The following is a 17,247-nucleotide window of genomic DNA, read 5'->3' on the forward strand; positions in this document are numbered from 1 at the left end:
AATGAAGCTTATTTTCATTTCCATCCTTACAGTAGCCACTTAACAAAGAGTCTTTCCCAAAACCTATTTCTCTTAATTCTACCCTCCACTTTCCCCTCAGAACCAATAGCATAGATATGCCATTTGGCACTTGGGGCAAAAAAATTTTAGATCTCCCCCCCCCCCCGCCCCAGAAACTCAATGCATTTCTAAGGCCTCAGAAGGCCTTCTGAGGGTTGGGGAGCCCGTGTGCAGCCTCCCGGACTCCCAGAAAGTTTGCCGGAAGACTTACAAACTCACTTCTAGTTTCAGCAAAAACCAGATGTGCGTTTGCAAGGCTTCTAGCAAGCCTTGTGTAGGGGATATGATGAAAAGTCCCCCAAAAGGAGATAGGGCGTGGTACAAGCAGTTGCTCCTTGCTCAAGATCAGCCAGGAAACCTAGGCTTACCCCCTGGGCTTTAATTATCAATGGGTGTGCTGCACAGCTGCAGCCACTAGAGGCAGCCAGGTCATTACAGGATATAAGCAGCACCTGGCGAAGGAAGAATTTATGGGTAGTAGAAGGCGGAGAGCTTGGAGGAAAGAAGACTAAACTGAGTGATTGGCAAGATGATGGACAATGAACTGGTAGACTGACTCACGGACTAGCTAACTGACTAACCAAACAGAGACTGCTGAGTGGTGGAGAGCTGAGGTGGCGCTGCTGTACTTAGAAGAGCTGTTGCTTGGAGAATTGGGAAGAAGGACCCTGTAGCTGTATGGACAAGCCACCTACTAGTCAATTTCCTGCTGGTGCTAGAGTTTAAGTAGTAGGTTTATGTGCCACTAGAGCTAGCTGTGCTTGAGCCAGGAGGACTAATTAGCTTAAAGTGGGCATACAATCTCCAGGTCAAGTTTAGAACAGGAATTTGGCAAAACACCTTGTAAGACTTTCCAGGGCTTGTGGAGGCTGCAGACAGAGCCCAGGGCAATCACTCCCTGCCGCCCCACTGCTCTGAACTTTTTGACTGTTCTAGTCAACTTGCAATCCAGAGATCAGGTAAGCTCCAGAAATACATTCCTAAAACCAGGCAAAATTTTCAACAACGTTGGAAAAGGATCCTCTTAGAATCACAGAATACTAGTTTTGGAAGAGACCTTAGAGGTAATCTAGTGCAGCCTCCTGCTCAGCACAGGTGACTCCAGAGTATCTGACACAGCCTCTGCTTGACAAAGTCCTCTCCTTAGTCTTGCTTTCCCCAGGTTAAATATACCAAGATCTTTTAACCATTCCTCAGAGGACTTCCCAGTTGCATCTTAGTTGCTCCTGCCCTTCTTAAAAGGTAGCGCCCAAACTGGATGCGGTACTACAAGCCTTACATCCATAAAACGTACCCGTGTGATTATGGGCTAGTCTGCAGGCTTTGCGAAACTGACGTCCTTGGGGGCTGCACCAGTAAATGAGATCACTGTAGTATAGAGGAGTCTTAAATCTCTGATAAATTAGGTAGGAGAGGTCCAGGACAGTATTACTGTAGGTATTATCCCTGTGGGAAGAGAAAAGTTGGAAATACGCAAGATTCACGAACAGATATTATCACAGAGGAGAAGACATGGTCAGGGTTCATATTTCCTCCTGAAAATGTCTCACTGAGGCCAGTAGTAATTACTTCCAAGTAAACATGTTCAAGATCAGACTGAATTTTTCCAAAAATAGTAGCAAAAGTGCACTACATAGTAAGATAAGTAGGAGATGTGCAAGGGCACCCATCATAACAACAAAACATAAATAGTTTTTTTACCACCACCCCCAATAATATATGGGAAACCTCCATTTCTTAAATAACTAATGGTCATATTATCCATATGATATACTGGTAGACCTTAAGTTAGGATGGGACAGATTCTGGTGGGGTTCAGACTGTCAGGCTGGGATGGGATAGATGATGGCCGATCTCAGCAGCACTGATTGCTGCTAAATCCTATACTCCCATCCCAGGCATAACTTGCTTCCCAAGACTCTTTAGTTGTACACCAGCAAAAGAGCTAGCATAGATCTGAGGAGTCCCATAGGGAACCATGTAGTGGCTGAAGAAGTGAGCCAGTATTATAAAGAAAAATCTGCTGGAATGTTGAGGAAAATGGTGAGATAAGGCAGTTGATATTTTAGTGACATTCAGAAGCCAATCCTATCTATGCCTTCCACTGCCAGAACCCACGTTCCAGCAGCCAAGGTCCTATATGGCATTGTGAAAGTCAGGGGCACCCAGAGGCTTCTGCAGCAACTGCCACAAATAGGCAGAGGTGCAATGTATGTGCCAGCAGCTCTCAGAGGACCTACTGTTCAGTAGCCCTACTGCTCTTTGAGGCCCTAAGTTGGAGGTGGAGACATGTGATAGGCAGGAAAGGTGGGGGCAGGGAAGTTTGAGGGTGGATACAAGGAGGGCTGGGAGAAGAGTGCAAATAGATGCTGGCAGCACCAGCATGCATCAAGAACCTATCCCCTCTTTTTGAAGCCACACTGTCCTTCTCCCCTTGGAGAGGTTTTATTTACACCTGGCAGGCTTTCCGATCACCCCACACGCACCACTGGACGCAGACTCCATCAGCAGGGCTGCATCGTCGTCAATGCTGTCAGACAGGACAGGGGCCTCAGTGTCCTAATCCACATATAATTTCTGAGGTACTATTGTACTGAGATGGAAAATTGCTTCCATATTATCAATCTCTACACTGAAGTGGAATCGTGCAATTACAAATCTCGGGGTTGCTGGGATTGTGTGGTCTGTGGTGCCACTTGGCACAGACAAGTCTCTTTGTGGCTCCCCCTTGTCTGAAGTATACTGACCTGTCTGTCTGACAGTTGCTGTGATAACTGAAAACGCATTTCATTATTATATCGAGGGTCATCAAGCGGACATGTTCAAACAGCTCCAGGGAGGCTGTGGTGCCTTTGGGGACCAGCTTTTCCCATTTATCCTAATATTGTAATCAAAAGACAGAAATGAGACCTCCAGTAAGAACTGTTGCTTCATCATCAGAGAAAGTGGACCGTGTTCTGTAGGTATCCATCTACCTACTTTAAACTGATACATAATTATTTATTCTGCTGATTGGAAATTTGGCTAAACCTCAGACATATCAGCAGAATTAAAGCAAGATGTGAAAACCTAGCTCAGTTTTGGGGGACACATTCTTATGTTTGACACCCTTGTTAACCCTCTTTAAGGGTTAAACCCATTCATGGATCACTGCCTTGTCATGGCGAAGGGGCTTGAGTAACTCAGTGAGGCTAGGGACACCCAAGATGGACAGGTCATAGCGAAGAATTCTGACTAAACATGATCCACTGGAGAAGGAAATGGCAACCCGCTCCAGTGTCCTTGCCAAGAAAACCCTATGAACTTTAGTCAAAAGGCTAGAAGATATGACGCCAGAAGGTGAGCCCCCCAGGTCAGAAGGTGTCCAATAAGCTACTGGGGAAGAGCAGAGGACAAGTCCAAGTAGGCCCAGAAAGAATGAAGGAACTGGTCAAATCTGAAAGGTCACTCAGCTGCTGACATGTCTGGAAGTGAAAGGAAGGTTCAATGCTGTAAAAAACAATATTGCATAGGAACCTGGAATGTGAGATCTATGAATCAAGGAAAGCTGGATGTGGTCAAGCATGAGATGGCAAGACTGAACATCAACATCTTGGGAATAAGTGAACTAAAATGGGCAAATTTAATTCAGATGAACATTATATATACTACTGTGGACAAGAATCCCGTAGAAGAAATGGAGTAGCTGTCATTGTGAACAAAAGAATGGGAAAAGCATTATTGGGGTACGATCTCCAAAACGACAGAATGATTTCAGTTCAAATTCAAGGCAAACCTTTTAACTTCACAGTAATTCAAGTCTATGCTCCAACCCCACTGATGCTGAACAGGATGTAGTTAACCAATTTTATGAAGACTTACAACACCTTCTGGAAGTAACACCAAAATAAGATGTCCTCCTCATTATAGGGCAGGGGTCGGCAACCCGCGGCTCTGGAGCCGCCTGCTGCTCTTTCAGCTGTCTGCTGCGGCTCCTCCCGGTGAAAGTGGCAAAGGGGGTAACAGGAGGCACCTGTGTTGGGAGGGCAGGCTGCTTCCCTCCGCCCCCTGAGCTTACTGTCCTCCTCTCCCTTCACCCCCACCTGCCCCACATTGGTTTCCCTTTTCAATTTTGCCCACTCCTTATCCACCTTATCTGTCTCCTGAGAAAACTGTATGCAGGTCAAGAGGCAACAGTTAGAACCAGATATGGAACAACTGATTGGTTTAAAATAGGGAAAAGAGTACGACGAGCAAATGTCACGCCTATTTTTAAAAAGGGAAAGAGGGGGGACCCGGGAAACTATAGGCCGGTCAGCCTAACATCTATACCGGGTAAGATGGTGGAATGCCTCATCAAAGATAGGATCTCAAAACACATAGACGAACAGGCCTTGCTGAGGGAGAGTCAGCATGGCTTCTGTAAGGGTAAGTCTTGCCTCACAAACCTTATAGAATTCTTTGAAAAGGTCAACAGGCATGTGGATGCGGGAGAACCCGTGGACATTATATATCTGGACTTTCAGAAGGCGTTTGACACGGTCCCTCACCAAAGGCTACTGAAAAAACTCCACAGTCAGGGAATTAGAGGACAGGTCCTCTCGTGGATTGAGAACTGGTTGGAGGCCAGGAAGCAGAGAGTGGGTGTCAATGGGCAATTTTCACAATGGAGAGAGGTGAAAAGCGGTGTGCCCCAAGGATCTGTCCTGGGACCGGTGCTTTTCAACCTCTTCATAAATGACCTGGAGACAGGGTTGAGCAGTGAAGTGGCTAAGTTTGCAGATGACACCAAACTTTTCCGAGTGGTAAAGACCAGAAGTGATTGTGAGGAGCTCCAGAAGGATCTCTCCAGACTGGCAGAATGGGCAGCAAAATGGCAGATGCGCTTCAATGTCAGTAAGTGTAAAGTCATGCACATTGGGGCAAAAAATCAAAACTTTAGATATAGGCTGATGGGTTCTGAGCTGTCTGTGACAGATCAGGAGAGAGATCTTGGGGTGGTGGTGGACAGGTCGATGAAAGTGTCGACCCAATGTGCGGTGGCAGTGAAGAAGGCCAATTCTATGCTTGAGATCATTAGGAAGGGTATTGAGAACAAAACGGTTAGTATTATAATGCCGTTGTACAAATCTATGGTAAGGCCACACCTGGAGTATTGTGTCCAGTTCTGGTCGCCGCATCTCAAAAAAGACATAGTGGAAATGGAAAAGGTGCAAAAGAGAGCGACTAAGATGATTACGGGGCTGGGGCACCTTCCTTATGAGGAAAGGCTACGGCGTTTGGGCCTCTTCAGCCTAGAAAAGCGACGCTTGAGGGGGGACATGATTGAGACATACAAAATTATGCAGGGGATGGACAGAGTGGATAGGGAGATGCTCTTTACACTCTCACATAATACCAGAACCAGGGGACATCCACTAAAATTGAGTGTTGGGCGGGTTAGGACAGACAAAAGAAAATATTTCTTTACTCAGCATGTGGTCGGTCTGTGGAACTCCTTGCCACAGGATGTGGTGCTGGCGTCTAGCCTAGACGCCTTTAAAAGGGGATTGGACGAGTTTCTGGAGGAAAAATCCATTATGGGGTACAAGCGATGATGTGTATGCGCAACCTCCTGATTTTAGGAATGGGTTAAGTCAGAATGCCAGATGTAGGGGAGAGCACCAGGATGAGGTCTCTTGTTACCTGGTGTGCTCCCTGGGGCATTTGGTGGGCCGCTGTGAGATACAGGAAGCTGGACTAGATGGGCCTATGGCCTGATCCAGTGGGGCTGTTCTTATGTTCTTATGTTCTTATGTTTTATTGTCACCCAGTTTATTTAACTGATATGCAGAGTCCAGCATGCGAAAAGCTGATCTGGACGAATCACAAGCCAGAGTTAAGATCTCTGGGAGAAATATCAATAACCTAGATATGCAGAAAATACCACTCGAATGCAGAAAGTGAGTAGGATCTAACGAACCTCTTGATGAGGGTGAAAGAGGAAAGTGGCTTGTTACTTAAGATTGAAAAAAACTAAGATCATGGCATCTGGTCCCATCACCTCACGGCAAATAGAAGAGGAAGAAATGGAAGCTGTGACACAGTTTCTCTTCTTGGGGTCCAAAATCCCTGCAGACAGAGACTGCAGCTTTGCTTGCTTCTTGGGAGGAAAGCTATGGTAAGCCTAGACAACTTAATGAGAAGCGGAGATAGCACCATGTCAACAAAGGTCCGTATAGTCAAAGCTGTGGTTTTCCCAGTAGTAATATATGGCTGTGAGAGCTGGACCATAAGGAGGGCGAAGCACTGAAGAATAGACGCTTTTGAATTATGGTGTTGGAGAAGACTTTTGAGAGTCCTCTGGATTGCAAGGAGATCAAATCAGTCAATCCTACAGGAAATCAATCCTGACTGTTCATTGGAAAGACAAAGCTGAAGCTGAAATACTTTGGTCATCTCATAGGAAGGGAAAAAAGACCCTGATGCTGGGAAAAAGTGAAAGCCAAAGGGGACAGTAGAGGATGAGATGTTAGATAGTGTTACGGAGGCAACAAACATGGATTTGGACAAACTCTAGAAGTTAGTGATAGACAGGGGGGCCTGGTGTGCTGTGGTCCATGGGGTCACAAAGAGTCAGGCATGACTTAACGAATGAACAACAACAACAACAACAAGGGTTAAAAGCCTGCTGCAGCAGCCTACTCAGGTATGTTTGCATCACTTAGTAGAAGCTTCAGAAGAACTGTCCCTTCACCCACTCCTGTGTTTCAATGCTTGCAGATGCTGGGTGTGAAGTAGAAAGGCAGGCAGAAAGTGACAGGAATATGAGTGGTCCTTCTCACCTCACTCCATATGTTTTGAGAACAATTAGAAACCTCTCAGAAGAAGGTGCAATGCCAGGCAGATGCTATTGCTGACTCAAGTAGATGATATTGATCCCAACAGGTAGCAACTGCAATTCTTACCAGCATCACTGTGACTGACTCAACCATGAGAGCCAGATAAGGCTGCAGAACCTCATAATGGAATCCTGGAGTCAGCAGCTTCCGATGCTGTTGCCACTTGGGCCCATTCAGGACCAATAAACCCCTTCCTACCAGGAGGAATGGGAACATGAAAACACAATTGCTCATATTTGACACATAGCAATAGACATGCTTACTCATGCCACCAATACTGAGGGGTCAGGGGTTGGCCAGGCTGGATGAGCCCCCTAATGCACATGGACCCTTGGCCAGTGCCCAGTCTGGTCAGTCCCACCTGTGACCCCATGGTCACATGGAGGGGTCTCTCCCTCCTCCTCCAAGGGGGTCAGGTCTGTCCCAAAGAGGTTGTGATGGGGCATGGATGCTCATAGGGATGGAATAGAGTGAGCATCACCCAAGGAGTTTTTTACTCTCATTTTTTATAGTCCAAACATAAAAAGGGGATGTCACCACCCCAACGGAAAACAGGGCTGTACTCCTGGTAGGTTTCCTCACCTTCACCTATGGCTCTCTCTTTGCTGCCCTTGCAGCTGCTGCCGATATGGAGGCCTGTGTCCACCCTCCCCCCGGAGAAGGTGTTGATGTGGGTATCGCTGAGCCCAGCTCACTTCCTACTGTACACCACGGCAGAGTCCCCTGTTGTCAGATGCACCCATTTGAAAGGCAAAGAACAGTGATGAACCCTGCCTCTGTCTCCAAAACTACCCCAGCACCTCGTCATACCTTCCTGCAGAGGGCTCTGTCCAGGCGAAAAGTTTCTGCATAGCCTCCTCTCTGCCTCTGCACCAGTACTGAGTGTCTGACTAGTTGTTCCCTAGAGGCTGTTTCCCTCCAGGTTCCAGCTAGCCTTCTTTCTCCTGCCTGTCCCTGACTCAGCCCCTCTCTCCAGCTCTTTCCTGGTCTCATCCTCCATCTCCTGCTCTGCTCCATCTTCCTCTCACTCCACTGAGGTCTTCCTCAGCCCTCATAATGCCTTTTTAAAGGCATAAAAACCAACTTCCAGTTTTGCTGAAAAACCAGAAGCCACTTTTTTGCTTCTAACGGTCATTTTGACTCAACAGAGGATGCAAGCGGCTGCCTGCGATCTCTGCAAGGCTCAGTAGAGCCTCCGGGAGTACAGGGGAGGGTTCTGGAACCTGCAGGTAATGCAGGACGACCTGTAGAAGGCAGTCAGAAGCGTTCTGAAGTGCGGGGAATCTGCACGCAACCACCCCATGCTTCAAAAGGGTAGGAAGTGGCTGGCAGTGACATAATCGCCAGTCACTTCCAGTGAGGGAAGGCCCTGGAAGTTACAAGTTGTATGTAGCCATTATGCTGAACCAAAATATTTTAGATGCAAATACATCTCACAAAGAAGACTCATGAGAGAGAGCATTTGGGATATCAGAATTTATATGAATCAAATGTTATGTTATGTTAGAGAGAAATATGTATGTTAGCATGTTCACAAGCACAGTTACCAAGAAGAGTTTAGATCCATTTTACCCAGAAGCCTTAGAGGAAGGACTACAAGCTAGGAGTCCTCAAGGGAAAGTCTGTTAGGAAGGAATCAAGGATACTTCCTAATTGCTCTTTTATAAGAACAAAAATTAAAGGAGAAGTATAATAAGTAGAGGAAATGGGTAAATAAGTTAGGAAATAATTTAGGGAATAAAAAAATTAGTTTGGAAATAGGGAATGTCAGATGAACTCTGTGTCACCCTTCAGAGTCGGAGCTAGCCTAACACAGAGAGGTCCCAGATAGATAAACAGAGGTAGTTAATTGCTTAAGCAATAAACCAATTTGACACAATCAAGATAACAGCCATTAGTTGTCAAGCTAACTAGTAAAATTTATAGATTGAAGCTGAAGCTTCAAAGAATCTCCCCCTCTTCATCTGCAATTCTAAGACAGCATTGAGCAGAGAAGGAAAAACAAACAGAAGAGCATATTGGATTATTTTAAAAGCCAAAAGACATTGTTAAACCAGAATAAAGTTTAAAATAATGTATTTACAGAGAAGCAGTGTAACATCTAAGAGTTAGGCTGCAGACTGAAAGGCCTACAATTAGACAACAGAGCAGCCTTTTATGATCTCTGAAACAGTAGCAAATTAGCCAGAGCAATAACAGTAGATAGAGAGTGACAGATTCTGCTACCAGCAGAAGTGTTTTGTTTGGGTAAAAGTTGAAATGGTAATTAGTAGGAGAGATTAGAGGTCAACAGAAGCCACATGAAGTCCACAAGTGAAAATGCAGCTTCTGAACAGTGATTCAGACGCTCAAGCACCAAATAGGGACTTTAAAAGCTGTTCTAATTAATAAGAGAAAACAAAGTTAAAAGGATTTAAGTCTGCCTTAGAGTGAGGCTTGCAAAATAAAGGCAGTACAGCTAATTTGGAATGTAGAAAACAGACACAAGCTAGCTCCCTGCCAGCTTGAAACTTGTCAAAATTTATTGCATCTCACAGATAAGAATTAAAAGTCAGCATGTATGATAGAATTCTTCACAGCCTAATAATTAAAGAATACTAGTAACAAATATAAAGGTATTTAGAATTGATTTTATTTTAGCTTTTAGAATTGTTAAAATTAAAACATAGAATGAGCTAGAAAGCTAAATGAGAAAATAGCTAAAATTCAGATATGCTTTAAATCACAAGCCAGCCTGGAGTTAATTAAGAGTTTGACAGGAGACTCCAAAAAAGTTAATAAGTTTATAGATAAGACACAAAACAGATAGAAAGCTAAGGAGGAGACCAGACAGAGAATAACTTTCCTAGGCGCCAGAATAAATAGTGAATTTAAGAATATTTCTAATAATAAGGGATAATAATTAATCTTGGTAGGCACAGACTCATTAACAGGGAGTTTGTTCAAACTCAAAGTTGACAGAACAGATATGAACTACATATCAAAGTTGGCAGAATCCGATAAGAGAGAGACCTCCAGCTAGAGATTTCTCTTGAAAATGCAGTTTATATCAGAGAAGAGAGATTTTATAGAAATCAGAAATGTCTTAATAACTTCTTGTGGAAAATAAAAACAAAATATTTTAAATTAGATTAGAAGAGAGGATAAATTGGTGACTAGAATAAGTATAAACACGAATTAATTATTACCAGATTAGTGTAATTGGGAAAATTAAGATAGAGGCACACTGCCCCCTTTTGAAATAGTATTGACATTACAGAAAGGGGAGGAGTTCTCCAAATTGGCGAATACAGTAACCTGAGTTGTTTAATGTATGCTCCAGATATGGCAATAGCCAATGAAAAATCCCCATTTCTGACATCACAGGCTCTAACAAATATGATTGGAGTTTCTCAAGACAAAGAACCCACAGGTATATATGGTCACACCCAGCAGGGAATGTTGCTTTTTCTCTGGGACACTGAGAGACCACAGCTCTCTGTGTTCCCCATTTTGAACCACCGAGAGAAGCCCATTGCTGGCAATGAATAAAGACTTGGAAATCACCACAGTTTCAGTCTGCTGAGTTTGTTTTGAACCCTAAAGACACCGTGCAACACCAGGAGCCATATGCTGCCTGAGCAGTGCTAAAGTTTAGGAACCACTGTCTTATAGAGTCTTTGCTTTCAAGAATACTGTACTGTAATATAGACCAATGGTTCCCAAACTGGTGGGCCGCAACCAACCAGGGGAACCTGAAGTAGGGTATTCCCCCTTAAGGGGAGTGGCCCTGCTCCAAAGGGAGCAACAGTGCTGCAGAGATCGCAGTGCTGCTGCCGCCAAGGGGTTTATCTCTAACCTTGGGGGCAGAGCGAGCCTTGTGCAGGGTCCTGGAGGCTTGCAGTACCTACTCCCCACCACCACCACTGCACAAAAACAGGAAGTAGCTGCTGATCAGAGATAAGGATTGTTTACAGAAACCTTGGAGGACATCAGAGGGGGCTGAAAGCCTCCAGGACCTTGCAGGTGGCCAGCTCTGCCCCCAAGGAAAGAAAAAGCCCACTGGTAGCAGCTGTGATCACTGTGATGCTGTTGCTGCCCCCTCCCCACCTTCCTCCCTGCCCACACGAATACTTACCTGATTCTCAACTCCCCTATAGGGGTTTAGGAACCACTGATATACATAGTAATAGTTTAACAATGACAGAATATAAAGTGACTTATATATTTAATGAAAGACAGTACATACCAATCCATGGAATTAAGACGTTGTATATTATAGAAGGTTTAGAATCTGAATGGAAAAATGAATTAAAAAAAAAAAAAAGATACTGCATGAGATGATACAAAGTGTTTGCAAAGCATGTTTCTGAAATGAATTTTCTTAATTATCCTCAACTGCCTCCATGTGGGAAATATTATGTGGGGGACACATAAAACCACAGAGAGAATGGTGCTCCCTGCCCTTTGCACTGCCGTCCTTAAAGGAGACAAGAACCCCTAGAGCATCAGTGTGCCGGGAGTTGCTACTGAAACCACACTGCCTCTCCAGGTTGCTCTCTCCTCTCCTCCTAAAAAGGTGGAGGGGGGCAGCCTGGCAACAGTGTACTGGGAGCAGCGCTGCTTTGAGGGCTGCTCCCCTCCCCTTCAAGGGAGAGAAGTGCTCCAAGAAGCAAGGGGACTGTGCAGACAATTACTGTGGCGGCCACTCTTGGCGCGATTCCTGGCCATGTCTGAGGACCTCCCACTCTCTTCCCTTTCAAGGAAAGGGGAGGGGAGAGGTGCCCTTCAGAGTGGAGTAGGATCGGTGCGTGCCTCCTCAGGCCACGACCAAGACTTCTGTGCCACTTGCTTGTCCTGGGCACCCTTCCAGCGGCCCCAAAATGCTTTGATGGAGCGCTTTGTGCCACCTACAAGCAGCATGGAAGGCTCCGTCGGGGCCAGGGCTGCCTTCTTCTTTCCCCCTTTCTTTAAAGAGGCGGCTTTAAAGAAGAGGCGGCTGTGCAGAAGTCATTGCAGTGATGATGTCACTGCAATTACTTCCAGGTCAGGGACAGTGGGGGCGGCAAAGGCAGAGGTGGCCCTGGGCACAAAAAAGTCTTGGTCCACCTCTCTCTCTCTCTCTCTCTCTCTCTCTCTCTCTCTCTCTCACACACACACACACACACACACACACACACACACACACATACACATGTCAAAATTTGATCAGAGGGACATGAAATAAACTTCTTACCACTTCCGCTGAGTACTGTCTTTGCATATTCAGGGTGGTTGATACTCAGGCAACCTGAGAAGCCTCCATACCATAACGGATGACAGTGTGGATATTTTTCTGTCCACGCTGCAACATTCAATAACTCTTCCTCTGGTTTCATCTGCATTATATGTGTTTAAAGGTAAGTTCAGATCACCCTCTTTGTGCGTTAATCAGTCAGCACGGTATCATGAGGCAATGTGTCATGATCTGCCATCAGGGGATGGGGGGGTCGACCAGCAATATAGGAACCCCCTCCATGGTTGGGCAGGCGGCATGGTCAGCTCAGAGGCCACCTATTTCCTCTATGCTAGCCTGCAGGGTTCCCCTCTGCCCCATAGGTGGTCTTAGACTTCAGATGGGGAAGGGCTTTTTCCACACCCTCTGTCTCCTCCTCCTGGTCAATGTTGGCTCTCATCAGTTCCAGCCACCTTGATAGTGCCAGAGATTTTTAGGAAAATTGCATTGTGTCAGTAAGGCCACTTGAATCTTTTACCCAATTTCAACCCCCCCCCCCCCAAGAAAACATAAAAATGCTCTCTACTACACGGTAGGCCAGTGGTTTTCAAACTCTCACAGTAAGTCTTGGTGGGGACGGGGGTGGAGGCTGCGACACAATCCCCAGGATCGAGTCACTAACGGGGCTGCAGGAACTGGGATGCACTGCACAAGCGTCTGCAGGGCTCCCCAGGTTGTCAACAGTGGAAGTGGAGCAATTGCGCTCCACTTCCGCAAAACTGGAAGTGCAGTGCGATCTCTCCACTTTCACTTTTAGAAGCCTGGGGAGCCCTGCAAACGCTTGCGCAGGGCTCACCACACCCCAGGATGGCTGCTGCAGGGACTGGTGAGTGCATCCCAGCCCCTGCAGCCCTGTTAGTGAGGTGATCCTGGGGATCGTGTTGCTGCCTCCTCCCTGCCTCCTCGTTGCCCCCCCTTAATGGGGCAGAGGCCAGGAACTTCAGACTGGGGCGTTGCGACGCCCCAGTTTGAAAACCAGTGCTGTAGACTATTTCAGTTTATCCTTAGTTACCATTTTCATTTCTGTAACGTATCATGAAATTTGAAATTACTTTGCAATGAAACCTACAATAATGTGTTCCCTCCAAAGGGGTCTTAAGAATGATAACCGTGCTTTTGGCAAGTGGCAAAAATTTTGCTTCAGTCTCCATGTATTCAGTGGCATAGCTGAGGCATCTGCTGCTCGAGGTCACAGAAAATTTGGTGCCCCCCCCCACAATGAAATCATAATTAAATATTATATAATTTATTTGTAATTAATTCAAATATATTATTAAGAAACGGTAATACATTATCAATCTCTTGCTATGAAATTCAGCATTCTCTGACCTAATAATTTAGACTAGTGGTTCTCAAACCTCTGTGAGGCCTAGGGGTTGCTGCCTGATTTATAAATGCCAAGCGGTGTGGTTATAAAGGTGATTCGGCAGCAATGCTTCCCCCCCCCCCGAGTAGCAGCTTGTTGCACACAGTCTAATCTGCCCTGTCAGTTTCGTGAACCACCAAAAATTGGGTCATGACCCACTGGCGAGTCCTGGACCCACAGTTTGAGAACCACTGATTTAGGGCGTAATCCTTTCTAATTTTCCAGCTCCAAAGCAGCCACAATGCAGCCCTGAGGTAAAGGAAAAAAATGTTCCCTTAACCTGAGGAGGCCTCCATTAGGGGCTCCCCACTGCAGGATGCAGACCCCCTTGGCACAGCTGTATCAGCACTAGAAAGTTGAATAGGATTGGGCCCTTAGACCAGTGGTTCTCAAACTGGGGCATTGTGATGCTCCAGCCTGAGGGCCCTGGCCTCTGCCCCCTTAAGGGGTGGGGAGGGGGCAAGGCAGAGACACGAAACAGGAAGTGGCTGCAGTCGCGTTCTGCAGGGGTCTGCGCTGCGTGGAGAGCCTTGCTGAGGCTGGCGCCAAGCTCCTCCGACCCCCGGGAGGCTGCTGCAGGCAGGAGTCAGTGGAAGCATACCCTTGCAGCCCTCCCCAGCAGTGCTGCCTTCCCCCCGCCCCCACCTCTTAAACAAGAACTTACAGACTGTCAAACTCTCCCAGAGAGTCTGAGAACCACCGCCTTACATAACTGAGAGAAGAAGTGAAATAATATAAACATGAAAATAAAATTGAAATATGAAAGTTCACAGAGGAAGATGAATGAACAGAATAGAACTAGTAAATAAGACAACTTTTCATAAGCATTTCCAAACAAAACTGTGGGCAGTGGGTTGTAAGCAACAATCTCAACAATGACAAATATTAAACTATGGGGTAAAAAACATGTATAAAATCAAAATAGTGGCACTTGCTAGTTTTTAGCTACACTGGAAAGGAGTTTGAGCACCACCAATTCAAATATGAGTTACCAAGGCAAAGCTGATGAGAAAACATCACATGTCACTTGGGGTTACATTAGCAGACACAGGGCCTAATTTGATCCAATTTGCCAGCACTGGGGCAGCTGCAATGCAGCCCCAAGATAAGGGAACAAATGTTCCCATATCTTAAGGAGGCCTCTGTGACTGCTGCCCCACCACAAGATGCAGTGCATGCCCATTGGCACAGTCGCACCGGCACTGGAAATTGGATAGGATTGGGCCCACACTGGCTATATGACAAGGGAGAATACAAGCTGCTTCTCTTTTTAAACACAGATTAAGGCTGCAATCCTAACCAATTTTCCAGCACTGATGTAAGGGCAATGCAACTCTGAAGTAAGGGGACAAACATTGCCTTACCTTGAGGAGGCCTCCATGACTGCCCCCCAACTGCAGGATGCAGCACATGCCCCACTGGCACAGTTATGCCTGTGCTGGAAAGCTGGTTAGGATTGCACCCTAAGTGTCAGTTCAAAGAATATTAACAATGTTATTAACCAGGATTCCATCCAATGTCATGATTCTGTGTTGTGAAAAACCAACCCCAGTTTTGCTTTGCAGCAATAAAACTAGTTCATTGACTATTTTTGTATGGTTCAAATGAATTACCTTGACAGTTATTAACTGAATCAACTGTCCTATTATTTTAATGCTGCCTTCATTCCAGTTATTGGACAATGGGAATGTATTGCCCTGGGGCACAGAGGGATTTCATAAAGGAAAGGTGAAAGAAAATGGAAATCCAACACTTTTTAAGGAAAGGAAACCAGTGGATAAACTGGTTTTATCCCTGTCCCTTTTCATGTTATGTTTTATTCAAACTATTGGGCATGTAACTGAATACCTCAACCGTACCAGAAGAAATAATGGAAGGTCTCTGCAGTAAAACAGAACGGCAGTAAACTGATGAGTTTATCCCATTAAAAGAGCAGCTGTAAACAGGACAATTCCCTGCAACAGATTTCAGGTTTAATTACTCTGCACAGATTGCCACTGCATAGTGCAAGAGGAAACAAGCAGAAGAAGGGTTAATGATTTAAAGCAGGGGTGTCCAAAGTTTTTGGCAGGAGGGCCACATAATCTCTCTGACACTGTGTCGGGGGCCGGGGAAAAAAAGAAGTAATTTACATTTAAAATTTGAATAAATTTACATAAATGAATATATTAAAGATGAACTTATATGAATTAATGAAGGTCTTGCAATAGCTCAAGACCTATTAAAGGTCTTGCACAAAGCAAGGCTGGTCTTTCCTTTGCTGCCACTACTACGTCACAGACATGAAACAGCAAGCAGTGGAGGAAGCCCTCATCCCACAACTCACACAAGCAGTCAAACAGTTGCCCTCAAGCTGACAGCAGTTGCGTCGGGCCAGTGCGGGCTTCAACAAATCTCCAAAGGGCCAGAGGCTCATTGGAGACTGGCGGCTCCCTGAGGGTCACATCGAGAGGCCTCGAGGGCCGCATGTGGCCCCAGGGCCAGGGATTGGGTACCCCTGATTTAAAGGAAGAGTGATCAGAGATAATGTTCCTTTTTCACATAGAATGAATCCTGGTAATGCAGGAAACATTACAGTTTCCTCTCTTTCTTAGGAAACAGAGACAACAGTACTGATTCCAGAAAACGATATATCCTCAGATACGAAATATCTTCTTTTAAATAGCATTTAGCCAAAACAGTCTTGCCCTGAACTTTGGGCAGCCAGACACCTTTTGTTCTCTTGGTTTGAGAGAACAACCTACAAGTCTGAACAACAAGTCTGTGAGAGGATCTTTGTGGATTGGAGGCAAGCAGCTGCAGGACCAACTGCTTGTGCTGGGGGGGGGGGAGACCTTGAACAAACTTAGAATAAACTCAGCCTATTTGCAGAAGGGTCACAAAAACACACATTTGAGGAAGCACTCACCTATAATCCTCAGTATCAGACACACATCCCCACCCCCATACAATATAATGCACAGCCCCCAGCTGTCAGCTTACCATTTTGACATGGCCATACAGCCAGTGGCTGGGAGGTCCTGGAAAACAGCTAAGGACTTTGACTATCTTCTGCCTCCTCCGATATAACCAGATGGCTTTTAAGATCACATAGAAAAGACCCAAAATAGCCAGCAAATAGAAAACGCGGGAGACGTTCCCAGGTACCCAAAGCCAAGAAAAATTTTTCAAAGTTACTGCTACAGCTTCCATTTTAATCCTGTGTGTACAGAAGTTGCTGTGCAGGTTTCTTCAAGATGCCTACAGCTCAATGTGTCTGATGTAATCAGAATGTAATCCAATGCTGATGGAAAAAACATCAGATGTCATTGGGGATTAGCAGGCACACTGGCCATAAACTCGGAATGCGGGCACAAAGCACCTCCTGCAAAAGAGAAGCGCTTTACTGAATATTCAAGCCTCAGCTAGCTCTGTGCACAGGAATTCCTGCAGCATCCAGCAGCCCTACCTAGTTACAAGGAAGTGGAAAGCGCCTCCCTTAGCAAAGGGATCCTGGGATTGCATCAGTGCCCTAGCCCCTCCCACATAAACAATTACTGAGGAAGTACAGCTCCCTCAAAGTTTGAGAAATGCTGTTGTGCAGCATTTTGTTCTGCAGCTTCCTGGTCTAGGCAACTCAGATCCTCCAGGTAGTCACCATCATAAGGATTTTTGAGAACCCCTGAACTAGTATCTGCATCGGTTGGCAACCTTCAGTCTCGAAAGAC

The 17,247-nt window shown here is 45.7% G+C and overlaps 1 long non-coding RNA gene across 1 annotated transcript; it reads right to left on the reverse strand.

Moving 5' to 3' along the window:
* Positions 1–1,362: 1,362 nt before the first annotated feature.
* On the reverse strand, positions 1,363–16,898 carry LOC136648790 (uncharacterized). Its single transcript, XR_010794349.1, has 5 exons — positions 16,523–16,898; positions 12,136–12,277; positions 11,149–11,193; positions 2,808–2,938; positions 1,363–1,506 (listed from the first exon to the last, which is right to left on the reverse strand). It is a non-coding gene; the product is annotated as an uncharacterized lncRNA (long non-coding RNA).
* Between the last annotated feature and the right edge of the window lie 349 nt (positions 16,899–17,247).

Source organism: Tiliqua scincoides, chromosome 4 (genome assembly GCF_035046505.1).
Source record: "Tiliqua scincoides isolate rTilSci1 chromosome 4, rTilSci1.hap2, whole genome shotgun sequence".
Classification (NCBI taxonomy): Eukaryota; Metazoa; Chordata; class Lepidosauria; order Squamata; family Scincidae; genus Tiliqua; species Tiliqua scincoides.